The following is a 17,023-nucleotide window of genomic DNA, read 5'->3' as shown; positions in this document are numbered from 1 at the left end:
CGATAATATTGTAATTGTTATATGTAGTAAAAACAATGACGGTCTTTAACCTGTAATACCGACTGAATTTCCGTGTAAACAGCTGAAATTACACCCTTGAAGGGTACTTATAAGATGGCTGTTAGTTAGTGACGTGAAAGTATTTCAAAAAAGAAAATCATGGAGGTACTCCGTTTTGTCTGGTGCTTCGCTTTGCCCGGATATTTCCTATATGTTTTAAAGTAGAATCTGACTAGAAGTTGAATTTTTAAATTTATATGTATAATTGTTTATTGCAGACTATTTTTACAGGTAAAAGAATAAAAGTTATATTTTGTATTAATAAAATAAATCACATAATCGGCAATATTAGAATATGTATTTAGTCTTACGTATACGAAACTAGAATATGGCCTAGTCAGGAATAAACAATTTTTGATACATCATAAGCAGGCTCCCTGCGATTTAAACTAGAGAAAAAAATGTCAATGCGAGATAATAAGTCTCAGCGATTGCCTTGCTCGCTTTCCCAATCTTGTACTAGATACTATTTTGAGTCGGACACATATCTTCCTGAAGTATCATCGTGCATATCCTCCTCAATATAAATAAATAACTATTTCATAAATTTACTAGTACCATTTATATTATTGATTTTGAAACATGTACTTATCCAAATCGCTAATAAAAATCTTTTTCAAAAAAATATTAATAGTATAAAAAAATCATCAATTAAATATAATAATTGTATTGTAACTATAAAAATTAGTATTATTACTATTTGATTTTTATCTAAATTTAAAGATGTATTAAAAAAACATAATCTCACTAGTATATGTGTCATTGGCTTTGGTTCTATTGAACAAAATAGTGATACGATAAAAAATGAAGAAACTTGAAGATTCTATAATAAATCAAATGTAAAATATGACAATTGTTCTATTTATTACAAAAATCATCTCACTTGTACACAAACTCTAAGATCTCGCTTGGCAACAACCCTCGGTTGCACTCTGATTGCAAAAATGCCGTGGAATCTGACAACTTCTATTTGCACTCAAAGATGATACGCAAGCTAATCGTCCAGCATGCTGCCGTTAGGTGATGCATCAACTTATTCGGTATTTTTTAATGTTCTAAATGAATTATTGCTATGAATTTTCGACTGATTAGGAAGAAAAAAGTATGCTTAATTTCAGAAGAATCGTGATCATCAGGCTCGGAGGTTTACTCCTACTCAATATCGATTCGGACAGTAATTATGTCACCACACCGAAAGATTACGATTTCTCTATTGTAAAGTAAATATTATTAAGGATTTTATTGAGAATCGCGGCAACGACAGTGTATCAATTTTGAAAGTTGCTGCCACTGTACTAGCTACCTTTGTATCTAAAGATTTCCAATATCCATTATACATTTGTAAAAATAGTTTCAACCGTAGATAAATTATTTTTATATCTTTATTTTATCAGCCGTAATCAACATTTACGAAAACCAGATTCTTAAATTTCAATTAAAATTATTTTTCAAGTGTATTTCTCCTGAAATTACTAAATTTTCGATTCTTCTTCAACATATCTATTTACAGATACAAGTAAATCATTTATTATTTTCTTGCTCAAAGTAAAATATTCTTATATAATCATTTTGAACAAAATATTAGATGCATTTATTAATAGGTTGCATAGAAGCAATTTATTCACCATTAACATAAATAATATATACATATTACCTAATACATATTATGTATATATTATATTTGTATGTGCATTCCCCATGCTGATTTAATAATAATATTTGAGCAATTCACAATTCCAATATATTAAAAATAATAATATTCTAAAAAACAATTTCTTGTCTGTCACATCTATTTTAAGAAATTCAATTTTTTTTATACTTTGACTTTTTTGAAAACATTTATTTCTTTATCTAATAATTTCTTTATTGATGGTCTGAAATGTATTTTAGGAGTCCATAGTGATTACCTCTCGTAAATGGTTTCTCGCACTTTCTACCCTCCCTACAGGAAGTGTACGACATTTTTGATAATATCAATGTACATGTATTAAAAAACTTATTATCCATTCATTGGTACTCGAAAAGCTATATTATTGGATAATTATTTATTTAACTCATTTGCAACATAATGATCAACATAATGATTTGCAGATGATTTTCAATAGGTATATTGTTATGCTAAATTATAGTATACAATCACGTTTACGTTGAAATAAGTGAAATACTTTATAAAGGAAAAAAATACATAAATACTTTTTATATTGTCAGCTCTCTATACTGAAAATAAAAAAAATTTATATTTATATTATTTTTATTTTATATATTTATTTATATATATTATAGATAGATTTTCTCCTAACCATGGTTACACTTCTTCTTAAATCTTATTATTTATTTATTTATTTATTAAACCAAAGTAGAGTACAAAATATTGAAAGGTAATATTTATACATTTCTACGTTACAATAGTAACCCCATCGAAAAAAGATTGTCAGTGCACTATGTTGATATCTTAAAAATAACTTAAAATTAAAATAACAGTTTTTTACTGCCGTGTTTGAGTTCAACAATAAATATTACTAACAAGTAACCCTACCCAAGTGTCACTCACCGATTTTAACCAAACTTGGCACATCGTTAGAGCACTAAAAAATATTGAACCCGTGTTTTTTTATTTTGGCCGAATCCACTGTTAAGGGGTAGAAACCACCCCTAATAACCCCTAACCAGGCTAACCCACCTAACTCTGGGTAGAGCGAGTTTGATTAATTATTTTTTCACAAGAAAGTTAACTTCTCAACCCGGATAGGCTAACCCATTTATAACCTGATATAAATTTATCTACTATCATTTTTTATATCAACTTATAAGAAATAAATTCAAAGAGAAACAGAAGAACCGTGTGGAATAAATAATTTGATAACTTACGAGTATCTTTTTCTTTCTTTTTATTCAATAATAATTCAAATAGCCCACCATGCTGATGAACCCAAAAAATATTTTGAATTTATTGTATTCTGCATTTAATGACCCAGCATATAATATCCAAAGTCAAATAACAGATGAAGAACGATCTTTTGCTTCGTATTTAACAGACCTAATAAAAGTTTCATCGAATACTAAAATTTTTGTTGAAAATTACGAAACTTTATGTTACTATGATGATAACGTAGAAGCTAATGCTATAAGCGTGGAAGATGAAGTAGAAGAAGATTTCGATGACTATGAAGAAAAAGAAATTTCTGACCAATCAGAGGATGTCGATTTGGATTATAAACAACGAGCAGTTACTTTTTGGCGTAAAAGTAGTACTAAAAAAAGGAGAAGTTTGGATTCAGTAAAGAGAAATTTTAAGATGGTAAAACATGAGAGAATGCTGTACAGATGGGAAAAAGAAATAGAAGAAGGAGGATCCAGATTAGAAAAGTTACGCAATATTTCAAAATACGTTTTACAGCAATTCAATAATGCTACTGAAAATCGTTTACCTGTTCATGATATCGATTTAAAAAGATTGGGGTTATTGGCAAAAGAAAGTGTACAATTAGCTTCAAAATATTTTAAAGCGTCGCCAAAATGGGTGCATAATTTTAAAGTGAAACATGGAATAGTTTCAAGAAAAATTAATAAGTTTGTTACTACTGCACAGTTGACAAATCAATACGAATTGAAACAAGCAGCTTCTGAATTTGTAGACGAGGTATGGTCAGAAGTGGAAGCAAGAGGTAAAAAAAATATTTATAATTCTGACCAATCAGGGTTTAATCTAGAGGTTCACGCTGGCCGTACTTTATCAATCATAAGCACCCAAAAAGTAGAATGTCTAGCACAGTCGATAAATTCTTTAACACATAGTTATACAATTCAGCCAATCGTTTCAGCAGATGGAAAACTACACTCACCTTTGTTAATAGTTTTAAAAGAACCTGATGGTAAATTTGGACCATTGGTACAATCTACTATTTATAAAGCAGATAATATTTATGTTTTACCTTCAAAATCAGGAAAACTAACATCTGATATTGTAACTGAATGGTTTAAAAACGTTTTTTTACTTGCAGCTGATACGGATAGTTTATTAATTTTAGATTCTTGGACTGGACAAAATGAAAAAGTGATTGAAAAATTGGATACAGGTATGAAAAATATTCAAATTAAAACTATACCTGCTGGAACGACGGGAATGATACAGCCTTTAGATGTCTATGGATTTAGACCTTGGAAAAATTTTGTAAAAAACTTTTCAGATATAGTTATGTTGTACAATTTTAGCATTAACTTACATTTACGTAATAACATTTTTAAATTACAATCTCTTACGCATAACCAGTTTTCTTCACCACGATTTACAAACATGTTCAAATATGGATGGTACAAAAGTGGTTACGTACTTGAAAAACCAAATAGTTGGCAAATCCCTGTTCAGTATTGTTTTCAACATACTGATGTTAAATGCCACTTTTGTATTCTATTTGGGATTGTCACATGTGCATGGTGCACCAAATGTCTTTGTATAAACCACTTTTTTGCTCTTGACAATGTCGATAAACCACACTATTGTAAGCAATACGTTAATTCCACATAAATATTAAAATAATAATAGTAATTTCATTATGAATATTTTATATTTTAAATAATAGTACATTTTTTATTGTTTCGTGTTACTTTTGTCTTCACTAATTTTATGATATTTAAACGAACTCCACTTACTATAAAAAATCTTTTAAAATTCCAAACGGCCCTTTTCATGGCCAAATGATGTGCAAAATCCGATCGATAACCTCCACGCGGTGCACATTGGGTCACACTAATGTCGACGGTTCTTCAAAAAGTAATTTCAAATCACAGTTACTGTTATTCTCAAAATATTTGAGGTCAAAAGATTTTTTTCAACTTTTTAAACCTTAAAAAAAATACAAAGATAATACAAGAAAAGTATAGTCGTTGTTACAAAAAAAAGCTTGCGAATGAACATTTTATTTGAAGAAGCTTACTTCCAACGAGTTGGCTGCGGTTTTATTTATTTCTATGAAATTTACAGGTTTTAACTCATTTTTTATACAAAAGTTTTATTACAAAGTAAAATTTTGTTGACCTTTCTCTGGTTATGATCTTTATTTTCCTATAGAAAAGCAGCTGATGAAACTCGCTCTACCCAGGGCTAGGTGAGTTAGCCTGCTTAGGGGTTGATAGGGATGGTGTATAAGGGATATAGTGATTTGTGGGGATCGGTTATATCAGGTTATAAATGGGTTAGCCTATCCGGGTTGAGAAGTTAACTTTCTTGTGAAAAAATAATTAATCAAACTCGCTCTACCCAGAGTTAGGTGGGTTAGCCTGGTTAGGGGTTATTAGGGGTGGTTTCTACCCCTTAACAGTGGATTCGGCCAAAATAAAAAAACACGGGTTCAATATTTTTTAGTGCTCTAACGATGTGCCAAGTTTGGTTAAAATCGATGAGTGACACTTGGGTAGGGTTACTTGTAAGTCAAGCCGGCTATTAATCTTAATTCATGATTTTCTCTAAAGTGTTCCTAAACTTTTCAAAATAGTAAAATCAATGTAAAAATAGAATTGTTACATGTGAATAAATCCTTACAAACGAAATTAAACTTAAGGGAACGGGGACCAATAGCCCCAGACTTGCAAGTCTAACGTTTTGACCACGGTCGCTGCGGTCAATTCGGCTTTCTTCAAAGTACCTGACGCTGTTAATTAATGTGATGAATTTTTTTTAATTCATAACTTTGACTAGGCATTCTGTAGAATGCCGTCCGTTCGACAGGCAAACCGATTAATTCGTAAAAAATTCATAACTTTGACTAGAAAATCTGCTTCATGCCGGCCGTTCTAGTACTAATTAAAAGTTCATCTGTTAAAGCTATATTCAAAAAACTAACAATCAATTTCATTGAATTATTTAGTCGAATGTTATATAATAAATTCTTTTACACGTTCTTTATTTTACAGTTCTTTTCAAAATTTATTTACAAGTTCGATTGCCATAAATTTTATAGATAGATTGTTAAATCTAAACTTTTTTTTAAAACAATTTTTTGTTATTGATTCCTTTTGCCTGTGCGCATTAACGTTCGTAGTTGATTTTTTTATTTTTACAATGGTATATATCATAATTTTACTAGTGACTATATTTTTAGTATGTATAAATTTTACACTAATATTATTTTAATCTTATTAACAGCATTTCAAATGTGAACTGCTCTACCGTTGCCATTAAGGAGAATATTGACGAGTGTGTAAAAGAGCTGCGATTATCTAAAGGTGATAATAAGTTTCTATTGAAGAAAAAAGAGTATTTGCAATTAATACAAGGCTTTTAAGATAAGAAACAGCCTGGATATAGGAAGAAAACTGGAGACTACCAATTTATTAAACGATATGGAGTCGCTGAATTTGGTAATAAGCACAAACTTATAACAATAACAAAGGAGTACGATTCGGGTTTGCCTATATAAGGATGAATTGTTTCCACGATGCTCATAATTCTATTACCCATGGTAGTAGAGATCTGATAGAAGACTTTATCGACGATAAATACAAAAACACCAAAGAGAAGTGATAGTGAAGTACCTAAACATAACGTGCCAAAGAAAGGATTAGACTTTTAACAACTATCATCAGATGCGAGATGAATTTCAAGTATCAAGTTGACCACTTTGACATACAGTCACGACCTGACCGTAGTTTTAAATTTATAAGATTATATTAAAATTATATTATATATAATAATTAGATATACATAATGATATATAATATAAGATTATGTTGTATGAATTGTATATTATATTAAAATTATATAATTTATAAGATTAATATATAAAATCATATTCACTAATATTAGATGTTAGAACTTACATATGTGCAAATGATTACTGCAACCATTATTACAAAAGAAACCATATTAGTATCTCTAATTACAATTTTTTAAAACTGTTAAAACATAGCTTTAACATCAACTTAATCACAGATATAGCTAATTAAATAACTGAAGTACAAAAATACAGACAAACAACAAAAAAGCCTGATAGCTTATAAAGGCTGCGACTATTGCTTGAATCCTAAAAATATTGAGATTAGGCATATATAGTTAATAAGAGCATCAAACTTAGTTGATGAATTGAAAAATATAAACAAATAATATTATATATCTATTGAAACTGTATTTACTAAGTTAGATAAAGTATCAGAATTCATCAATTTTGAAGCACTTTCAATTAACGTAACGAGTGCCCTAGAAATACTAATACTGTAAATGAACAGCTATAAGATAATATATTAGGATAATGATTACTTTGGAAACAATAAAACAATACTATATTTCGATAGAGATGGTAAAGAGAAACAAATTTTCATTAACTCGTTTTACTCAATAAAGCAATAACCTAAACATATAGATGTTATAGTACTTGACAAAAAAATGTTTACATCTGAAGATTTGAGATTTGTGTAATTCAGAAAGAATAGAAGACACCATTCTGGAATGGATTGCAGTGCTTATAAAGTAATGTTTGAGATTAAACTAAAAATGGTGTTAGCAAGCGTTCTATCACCAGATGTTATATTGAACCTGAATACAGAAAAAGAACTGCAAGATTTACTGAAGCTCAAAGCAGAGGACAAGAGAGTAAACCAAGATCAACAACAACGTGAGTCATCGATTGAAGTTTTACCTGAATATTTTTGAGCTACCAGTGCTACTTATTATATCATTTCGAACATACTTCTAGCTGATGATGGAAAAATCCAGGAAATTTTTTGCTCAACTTAGAATCAGGTTGTTGAAGAAAAAATCGTTCAGTTTAATTTACAGAGGCAAACAGATAGAATGCTTGACGATTCCAATGTCAAGTTTGAACTCGTTTTTATTAGTAATAGTTTTAGGATTCCACTTCCAGATTTAGATAAGGTACGCAGCGATTAAAGAAATATCTCAGCTTGTATTTTAGAAATAATGGAGAAAAATTAGTATAGAAGCAAAATATAGTGTATTATATTAACACTATTCAAGGAACTTGTAAAGAGAAATTTTTAATTGCAAAAGATGTTTCAGACATTCAGTCAGAGAACGTTCAAGATTATCGTTTATTAGTGCACGGTGGTCCTGAACCAACTTTAAATAGCATGGAAAAGCACCACGAAAAAAATCATGGGGTTCGATTCAGAAACACAAAATGTAAGCTCATTTAAATTTTTACAGAATTTCTGAGGGTCGTTTTTGAAAAAACTCATTTTTGAAAAAAGAAATATAAAAAAGTGAAAAAAAATCACGTTTATGTCAATTTTTTTCACGAAAAAAATATTTGCAACGTCTAAATATATTTTTCGAAGCTTAAGTAAAAGTAGTTTTTCTAATTGGTATTCAAATAAAAAATTATTTTTACAAAAAATTCTCTATTAGCATAAATGATGTACATCTTTTCATTATAGTACGTATCAATATATCAGTCTTCGTCGAAATGTTGAAACAGAGCGTCGCACTCGATTGTCAGGTGTGTTGTGGAAGTTATTTCTCTGTTTTGATCGCGTCAATGCATGAGAAGTATTGTAGTCTTTCGCGAATACGCATAAAATAAAAAGTCGCGCTCTAACCCACGAAGAAAATCGATCGAAAATATGTTTGTTGTGTTTACAAAAGAAAAATGATTTGAGGGATATTGCTGGTGCATTGCTGTTAAAGATTGAAAAAGTTTGCAGTTATGATGTTAATGATGTTAATTTACCCAGTGCTATTTGTAGTTCATGTAAAATTAAAGTATATCGTGCTGCGAAGAAAAAAGAAAATGGTGATAGTACAATTAAAATCACTTTGCCAGATTATTCTGGTTTCAAAAAAGTTATTCGTAATACGAGGAATGTTGATGGTAATATTTGTCAGTGCGGCTTGTGTATGATTGGAAGATCAAATCGTGCTACATCTAATAAAAATGACACTGCAAACCAAGAGAAAAGAAAATGTGCCAAGTGTCAACGGAATTACACTTATGGACGAAAACATATTTGTCGAAAAGTTATGAACTATAAAAAAATAGAACGTGTCACACAAGATTTGACCTTGAAAGAAAAGGAACATTTGGCTTGTAAATTGATTAAAAACATAACAGAAGAAACAAATACATCGTTTGATAAAGGTAAACTAGTAGCATTATCCCAAACTCACGGAAAGAGAATGCGAATAGAAGTTAATAAATCTGAGCCAAAAGGTAAAAAACTTTGTCGACAAATTTCGGCTGAAGACTTTAACAAAATTTCAATAGATCTCAATTTATCATCAAACAAAGCTAAACGTTGTGCTAGAGCTATTCGAGTTGCAACGAATGATAGAAAATTTTTCGAATCCAACCTGAATACTAAATTACAGAAACTAAATCACACACTCGATTCTTTTTTTGAAGTCAAAAACTGTGATATAACAGATATAGCGAATGGAAAAAGAACTATTTCCTCCCAAACCCTCGTATTTTGTAACAATGTTAAAAAATTAGTAAGCACAATTGTAGAAAAAAGAAATATTAATAATAAACACTTGAAATTCGGAATAGACGGAGGTGGGGGTTTCTTAAAAGTCTCTCTTTCAATACAAAACGACGATGACAGTATTATAGAAACAAGAAAAAATACACGGCAAAGTTATAGGGATGGTATTGCTGCAAAGCAGTTTAAAGATACAGGTGTGAAAAAAATATTATTGCTTGGCTTGGTCGCACACACACAAGAAAATTATGAAAATGCTTTGATGTTATGGCAACTTTTGAAGATTAAAAATATTGAAAGTATAATAGCGACGGACTTGAAATTAGCAAATGTTCTAACAGGTATAATGGCACACTCAAGCATGCATCCTTGTACGTGGTGCACTGCATCGAAAAATAATCTCAATGAATGTGGAGTTTATAGAACTATTCAAAATTGTGAAAATAGTGCCTGTTCCTGGAAGAAAAAGGGAAGTATTAAAACAAATGCTAAAAATTATAATAACTGTACAGATAACCCAGTGTTTTCATCACAAGACAACAATATGAAAATCATTGATATAATACCACCACCAGAATTACACCTTTTAATTGGCGTTGTAAATACTGTATATAAAGATATGCTCTCTTGTTGCGAAAAAGACAGCTTACAGTGGGCTCACGATTGTAATGTAACTCGTGAATTCGTGCACGGTAGTCCAGCATTTGCCGGAAATTCTTGTAAGAAACTTTTGAATAGTGTTGATTTATTACGAGCGAAATGTTGTATCAATTGCTTGAAATACGTTCAGTGCTTACAAAATTCCCGAATCGTGGTTGACTCTTGTTTTTCTTCTGTGCTTAAACCTGATTTTCGGTCTTGTATCGCTAAGTTTAGAAGTAGTTATATTGCTTTGGATATTTCAATCACGCCGAAAGTTCATGCAGTTTTTTTTCATGTACCTGATTTTTGTGCCAAAGTTGGAAGAGGTCTTGGTTTCTACAGCGAACAAGCTTTGGAGTCATTGCATTCCGATTTTCAAAGTATTTGGGCGAAATATAAAGTTCATGAGTCTCATCCAAACTATGCCGAAAAATTGTTAAGAGCCGTTCAAGAATACAATTCGAGGCACATATAAGTGATCGATCAATTAGAAATCTATTCTCGAAAACTATAAACTGTGTTATATATGTGCCTTATATAATTGTTATGCGTTACTATATGAAGTTATTTTATTTATTATGTGTTTTATGAAGAATATATTTATTACAAAAACTCAATTGTCATTTTTATTTCTATTTTCCAACGTATCATTTATGCTAATAGAGAATTTTTTGTAAAAATAATTTTTTATTTGAATACCAATTAGAAAAACTACTTTTACTTAAGCTTCGAAAAATATATTTAGACGTTGCAAATATTTTTTTCGTGAAAAAAATTGACATAAACGTGATTTTTTTTCACTTTTTTATATTTCTTTTTTCAAAAATGAGTTTTTTCAAAAACGGCCCTCAGAAATTCTGTAAAAATTTAAATGAGCTTACATTTTGTGTTTCTGAATCGAACCCCATGATTTTTTTCGTAGTGCTTTTCCATGCTATTTAAAGTTGGTTCAGGACCACCGTGAGTGATGATTAGGCTTACAGCAGATGCCACTGTAAAGGTGCTTGCAGTACGGAGAAAAGTTGTTATCACAGAGAAGGAAAGTTATGTCATTGGAAATGCTACTAGAGCTTTCAATAAATAATTTTTATATTATATTAATATTACATTGCTTCTTGGTCGAAAAAAAAACCGTTATTGGATTTTACTTACTTAGTTGAACTAGGTCATTTTTTAGTAACTTTCTCTACAAATATCTTTATTTTTTCATCTTTAATCTTAAATAAATAATAAATGTAATGACTCAAAACTTTAACTTACATGTAATATTTACAGAATTTTTTTTATTTTCTGTATAGCATACTAAATTAGTATATAGCACTTTCTTTAATAATAATTAACACAATAGTTCAATGAAATCGTTTATTAGTTTATTAAAGATAGCTTTAACAGATCAACTTTAGTTAGTGTTCCAGCGGTCGGTATTAAGCGGAATGCCTACTCAAAGCAATGAATTTAAGAAAATTTATCACATTGGTTAACTGCATCAGAATTTGCTGAAATTTGCTGAATGCCCTATTATTCTACAGAATTATAAAATAATTGGTGTTTTTCATAAAGCGAGTACACGTGACGGTATGGATGATATCAATTAATTTATAATACCTTACTTTAATTAACTAAATTATTAAGAAAACATAAAAATAAAAATTATTCTAAATTTTCGAAAATAATTAAATTTGAAAGAATGATTTTCATCAACAATTTATATAAATTTTTAATAACTTTCATTCTTTTCAAGCCTGTCTATCAATCATAAAATGCAAGCCTCCGTCGCTGATTAGCACTGATGGAGCATAAATAGAGCGAGGTTAAACAAAATTAAAAAAAAAATCATAAAATGATAAAAAAGTATCATGCACGAACCAGGAAAATAATTTAAGGGAATATCGTAAGAAATTTACGTTCAGAGAGAAAATATTGTCATTAGTTTGCAGTTTATGTAAAAATTGCAGTTATCCCGCATACTTTAAATCTTGAACCACCTGGAATGTCCTTCAATTTTGTTAAAAATTAATTCAATTTTCCTTGATAATAATGAAATCTACAATATTCTTTTATTTGAGGGTGTCTACATCGTGTAATTTTTTAATCATTAATATTTGTTTAATATTTATTTTTTTAATCATTTTTTATGATACCGATTATTGGTATCTTCTCGCATGCACTACAATTAAAGGATAATGTAAAACTTAAAATATTCCGTAACAAACAAAACTTATTTAATATAATGAAAACTACATTATTTATAGGTTATGGTTTGCTACAACATCCTCTTAAGTTTAAAAAAATAATTGTATTGTAGTTGCTCATAAATATAATTTTTTATATAAAAAAAAGTTAGATAAAAATTAAAATTTTTTATTATAAAGTTATTATAATTTAATGACTTAAATAAGCTTATATTACATTATAATATTATAATTATTTCATAATTAGATGGATTAAAGTAGCCCATAAAGAATTACAGATATTAAAAATGTGTATAAAGTATTGATAATAAAAAGTTAACATCAGAGTAATTTTTTAGATTTCATTACTTTCAAAACTTTATAAACATTATTATAATGTATTTTTCTATAAATTTATTTAATTACTGTAAGGTATTAGAAAATGAATTTGACTATTTTCAAATGCTTAGGAACACTTTAAGAAAAATCATTAAATATGATTAGTATTTATAGTGAGATTTTTCAAATACATAACTGATACTGTTAAAAAAGTATTCATGCAAATTAAAAATCTTATTTACCGTCAAATTATTAAAAGCGTGATTTATCCATTTATTTCAAATACCATAGATATAGGATGATAGTTATGAGTGAGAAAAAACAATATTAGAATATTCACAATTATGGCACTAAGTATAGTAGTATAACATTCGTTCTATCTACTATATTTCTTTAGAAACTTATGAAATTATTTAAGGTAAATCTATACATGTATATATATATATAGGTTCAACTGAATATTTTTATAAAATAAATATTTATTATTTTCTAAAATAGTTAATTGAATTATTTGTGCAAACGATGAAAATAATCTTTCTTCTGTATTGCTAATCATCTTTTTTGACATATGTGATGCATAGACATTAACAATAAATATAAAACTATTTAATTTTAATAATATCTCAATCATATCTTTTGGAATAGTAAATGAATTAAAATATAAAAAATATTTAACTCTTTTATTATTATGAAATCGAATTCTTGAATTTTTTTCAATATCTTTATTTATAGAAAAAAGTTTAATTCTCTTTGAAAACATCTGTAAGTTTTTCAATCCTTACAAACTTCATAAATAAAATATTTTAATAACGTGTGTAATATAAAAATGCTGTAGTGTTTGCGATTTCTCTTTCTAAATAAAATAGTCGAGATAATAAGAAATTATTTCTAGAGATGCAGTTCCAAGTTACTTTCGATTTATTGCGTCATATGTAATAATTTTTTGAATTATTTCACTTCAATGTCGAAACATCGCCATTTGTTTTCAATGTTAGAAATACCAGTGATGTATAGCGCGCTTCGCGCGCTCTCTTCGCATTCATATTATTGCACAAATATAGATCAAAACTTTTACTGACAAATATAAAAATTCAAATATTCCCTTGATTTGATATAAGATGTACCTGACGATATTATTTATTGGAAAATAAATATTCAGTTACGTTAATATTAATGATTTAAAAACGTTATCAGTAAAGTTTTAAGTTTTTATCATCTAAAGGTGTGTTGAAAAATCATTATTCAAAAGTTTGAAAAATACAATAAAAATATGAGATAAGTTCTAAAATCATTATACTTTTCTATAATTATATTTTGCACGATGTAAATAACATATTTCTATGGACATTCACATTCGTAATCGGTGAATTTAAAAAAAAAATTTCTAATATTTTACGTAGTTTTATAAAGCCGAATCACTGTACGATATTTTACCATGATAATCTATCGATTTATGTTTTATTGCCTACTTTGTTTATTCGAAACTAAACTTTCGCATAAAGTAAAATTTAATTAATTTCTCTATATATTGAGGTATCAGTCGGTTTTTATTTTGAGGTTAGTGTGATTAAATCAATCATTCATATTAAATTTATGCTAACTATACTGATACACTTTTCAAACATTTAGTTTACGAAAATCTGTAGTAATTTTTCGCGAGTGTATACTACATATATATACCAGACATAATCATATAACAGCTAATCACGTGACTATCTTTCAGCCAATCAAATCCCAAATAAATTTGCTTCACTTTGTTAGGTTCTATTTTTTATAAGAGCAAAGCCCTTATAGCGTAAGTAAACCTAGGTACTTAATAAACATTAATTATATTATTTGACATCTATTTCCAATCCCTGCAGAGCTTTGCACAAACTTTCTGTAGTAATGTATAAAAATTCAAAACTAAAATGAAATTGCAAAGTTAACACGTTGGTGTGAGTTTTCGATATTTTTAAAGCTATATAAGGGGACGAAAATTTGTATACAAAATGAACTTAAATATAGTTACCGACATATATTTTGGCTCATAGAATTCGAATTGGAAATTACATCAACGATATCAATTTTGTTCTTTTAATAGCAAAAATATATAAGAGTACCATAAATTTCACATTTTCGTTATTCATATCAGAGTTTTTACGTGATTTTAAAACCTTCATAAGCATAGGAAAAGGTATCACAAGGCAGTTAATAAATAGTACATTTGTATACTAAGTAAAAATCGAAAGCGAGAAAGTAATTTCAAGTTAGTGTGGATACTTGCACATGAGCAAAAGGAAGGTGAATAAGCAACTTTATTTTTTGATATGACGTGTGTGGGTCAGGATTTTAAGCATGCTGGATTCCTCGTGAGTTCGTAAAGTTGAGTCACCGCGCACCGTGCGGGGAAGTTAAATTCATGTATGTATGTTTAAATTATTTCATTTCGTGATTTGTTTGAATCAAGAAGTAACAAAAAATTAGATATGTAGGTGGTTGCTTGCGAGTGCGTGTCTAAGTAACGGCGTGTACATATGTGTATAAGTTAGTAAGTAGACATGACGTGCAAAAAACCACAAGACATTTTAGGATGTATTATTTTACACACATTTATTGTGTAAAATAATATATGGAGCAAAGTAGAAAACAATAAGAATAATGTGGGACATGGAAGAATAGGTGAAGTTTGAGAATAAGAATGACTGAACTTCGGAAGCAAGAGTCTTACCTATGCCAATGTTGTGAGCCTGGGTGACAGGCAAGGGGGCGCAGCATGAGGCACCTAGACTGGCAACCCTTATCCGGGGGCCAGCCTGGGCGATCCCCCCTTGGGGGGGCCCTTGGGCCCCGTAGCCCTCCAGCTCCTTGGAAGAAGCAGGAGCCGCGGCAGGGGCCACCAGCGTTCCGAACGCCCCGGAGGGTCCCGTGACTAGCGCTTACTGCAGACCCTAACCCTACTGACCCAGCTGCTCTGCATACAAACGCACAGCCTTGTAGCTAGGTAAGTGGCACTATTTCAGATTTGTCGGATAGCTCGCTTGACACTCGCACTTGTTTGAGCTGCAGCTTCAGCCCAGCTACCGCAGGCTTCGCGGTCTCATTGATAGCCTCCGCTGCAGCAATCTGCTTGGCGAGGCGAGCCGTCGGGGCAATTGACCGTCGACACTACTTTTGGCATTAGCCGAGCTTGTAGCTGCAACTTATTGATATGTCACTATTCACTGTCTCTTGTCAACCGAACCGAAGTGGCACAATCTCACTTATTCAAACACTCATAAGCCTGCTACAAAGTGAACGTGACAGTTCACTATACGTTTATATACGCTCTCGCTCCCCAACTTGAACGAAGCGTTCGCGCCGAGTTCGCCAGTCAACTGGTGCCGGCTCGGCTGGCGGCTGCGCACCTGCCCTTCGATCGCGGTCCGTCTACGCCCACTTTTCTCTCTCTCTCTCTCTCTCTCTCTCTTCCTCACTCATTCTCATCACTGGTTCCGATGATGCAAGCGGGGGGGAAGGGAGGCGCTTAGTCGACTCCTGATAGCCAACCAGCTATCGATGCTACTCAAAGTCCGCCTCACCGGTGACACCACCGTTAATACTGTTCACTTTATACGATATAATACTTGTATAGTTTCTATTTCACTCTTTCCGACCACTTTACCAATAGTCTATAGCCACTGCAAGCATTAATAGTAGGTAACAACTGTTCACTCATTCATTTCAGAATCGACACACTCACCCCGTCAATCAAGTTTGTCATTTTTTGATTAACGAGATTTTCAGGGTATCTAAGAAATTTATAAGATTTCGTACTTGTTTCAAGACGATTAATTACTCCAAATCCAGTTTAAGCTTGTTATATATTATTCGTATTATCAAATTTAATTTTCATTATTATTGCATATTTGTATAGATATATTTGTAGTATAACCGAATATTGAAGCAGATTCTTTTTACGTTCAATCAAATTTTTTTAATTTCTAAAAGTTTTCTAGGAATAAATTTCTTTGTATTTTATTAATTAAAGCGGAATGTTGTTATCATTTAATCGTTATTGTTCATTTATAATACAATTTGACAAATTGCGTAAGATATATATTAATATTCTCTGTTCGATAATATTTTACTAAGAGCTAATTCTACTAATATAGTTTAAAAAAACATTATCAACTTAATTGGGGATGAGGGAGGTGCTTTCTTGAAGAATGAAAGAAAAATAAGAATTTTTTATTACGTTCTGTAGTAATCAAGGGTTGAAATGTATATTCTTTATACAATTACTGTTACCAGACTGTAGAATAAAACAGGATACCACTACTTTGCAACTGAAAATCAATAAATTATAAAGATTATCTTGCTCATAATTAGAAATACTTTCATAAATAAAGTAGCTGCAC

At 30.1% G+C, this 17,023-nt stretch overlaps 1 protein-coding gene across 2 annotated transcripts in view; it reads right to left on the bottom strand.

The window, feature by feature from the left end:
• LOC131663304 (LIM/homeobox protein Lhx5) overlaps positions 1-15,982 on the bottom strand; it is a 251,780-nt gene extending 235,798 nt beyond the window's left edge. For both annotated transcript variants that reach the window (XM_058933642.1, XM_058933643.1), the window contains exon 1: positions 15,355-15,982. The gene's annotated coding sequence lies outside the window, so the exon portion shown is untranslated. The remainder of the gene's footprint in view (positions 1-15,354) is intronic.
• Between the last annotated feature and the right edge of the window lie 1,041 nt (positions 15,983-17,023).

This window comes from Phymastichus coffea, unplaced genomic scaffold (assembly GCF_024137745.1).
Source record: "Phymastichus coffea isolate CEN01 unplaced genomic scaffold, Cenicafe_Pcof_1.1 PCOF00033, whole genome shotgun sequence".
NCBI classification, from domain to species: domain Eukaryota; kingdom Metazoa; phylum Arthropoda; class Insecta; order Hymenoptera; family Eulophidae; genus Phymastichus; species Phymastichus coffea.
The sequence above is the reverse complement of the archived record's forward strand: the minus strand, read 5'-3'. Positions and strand labels throughout refer to the sequence as shown.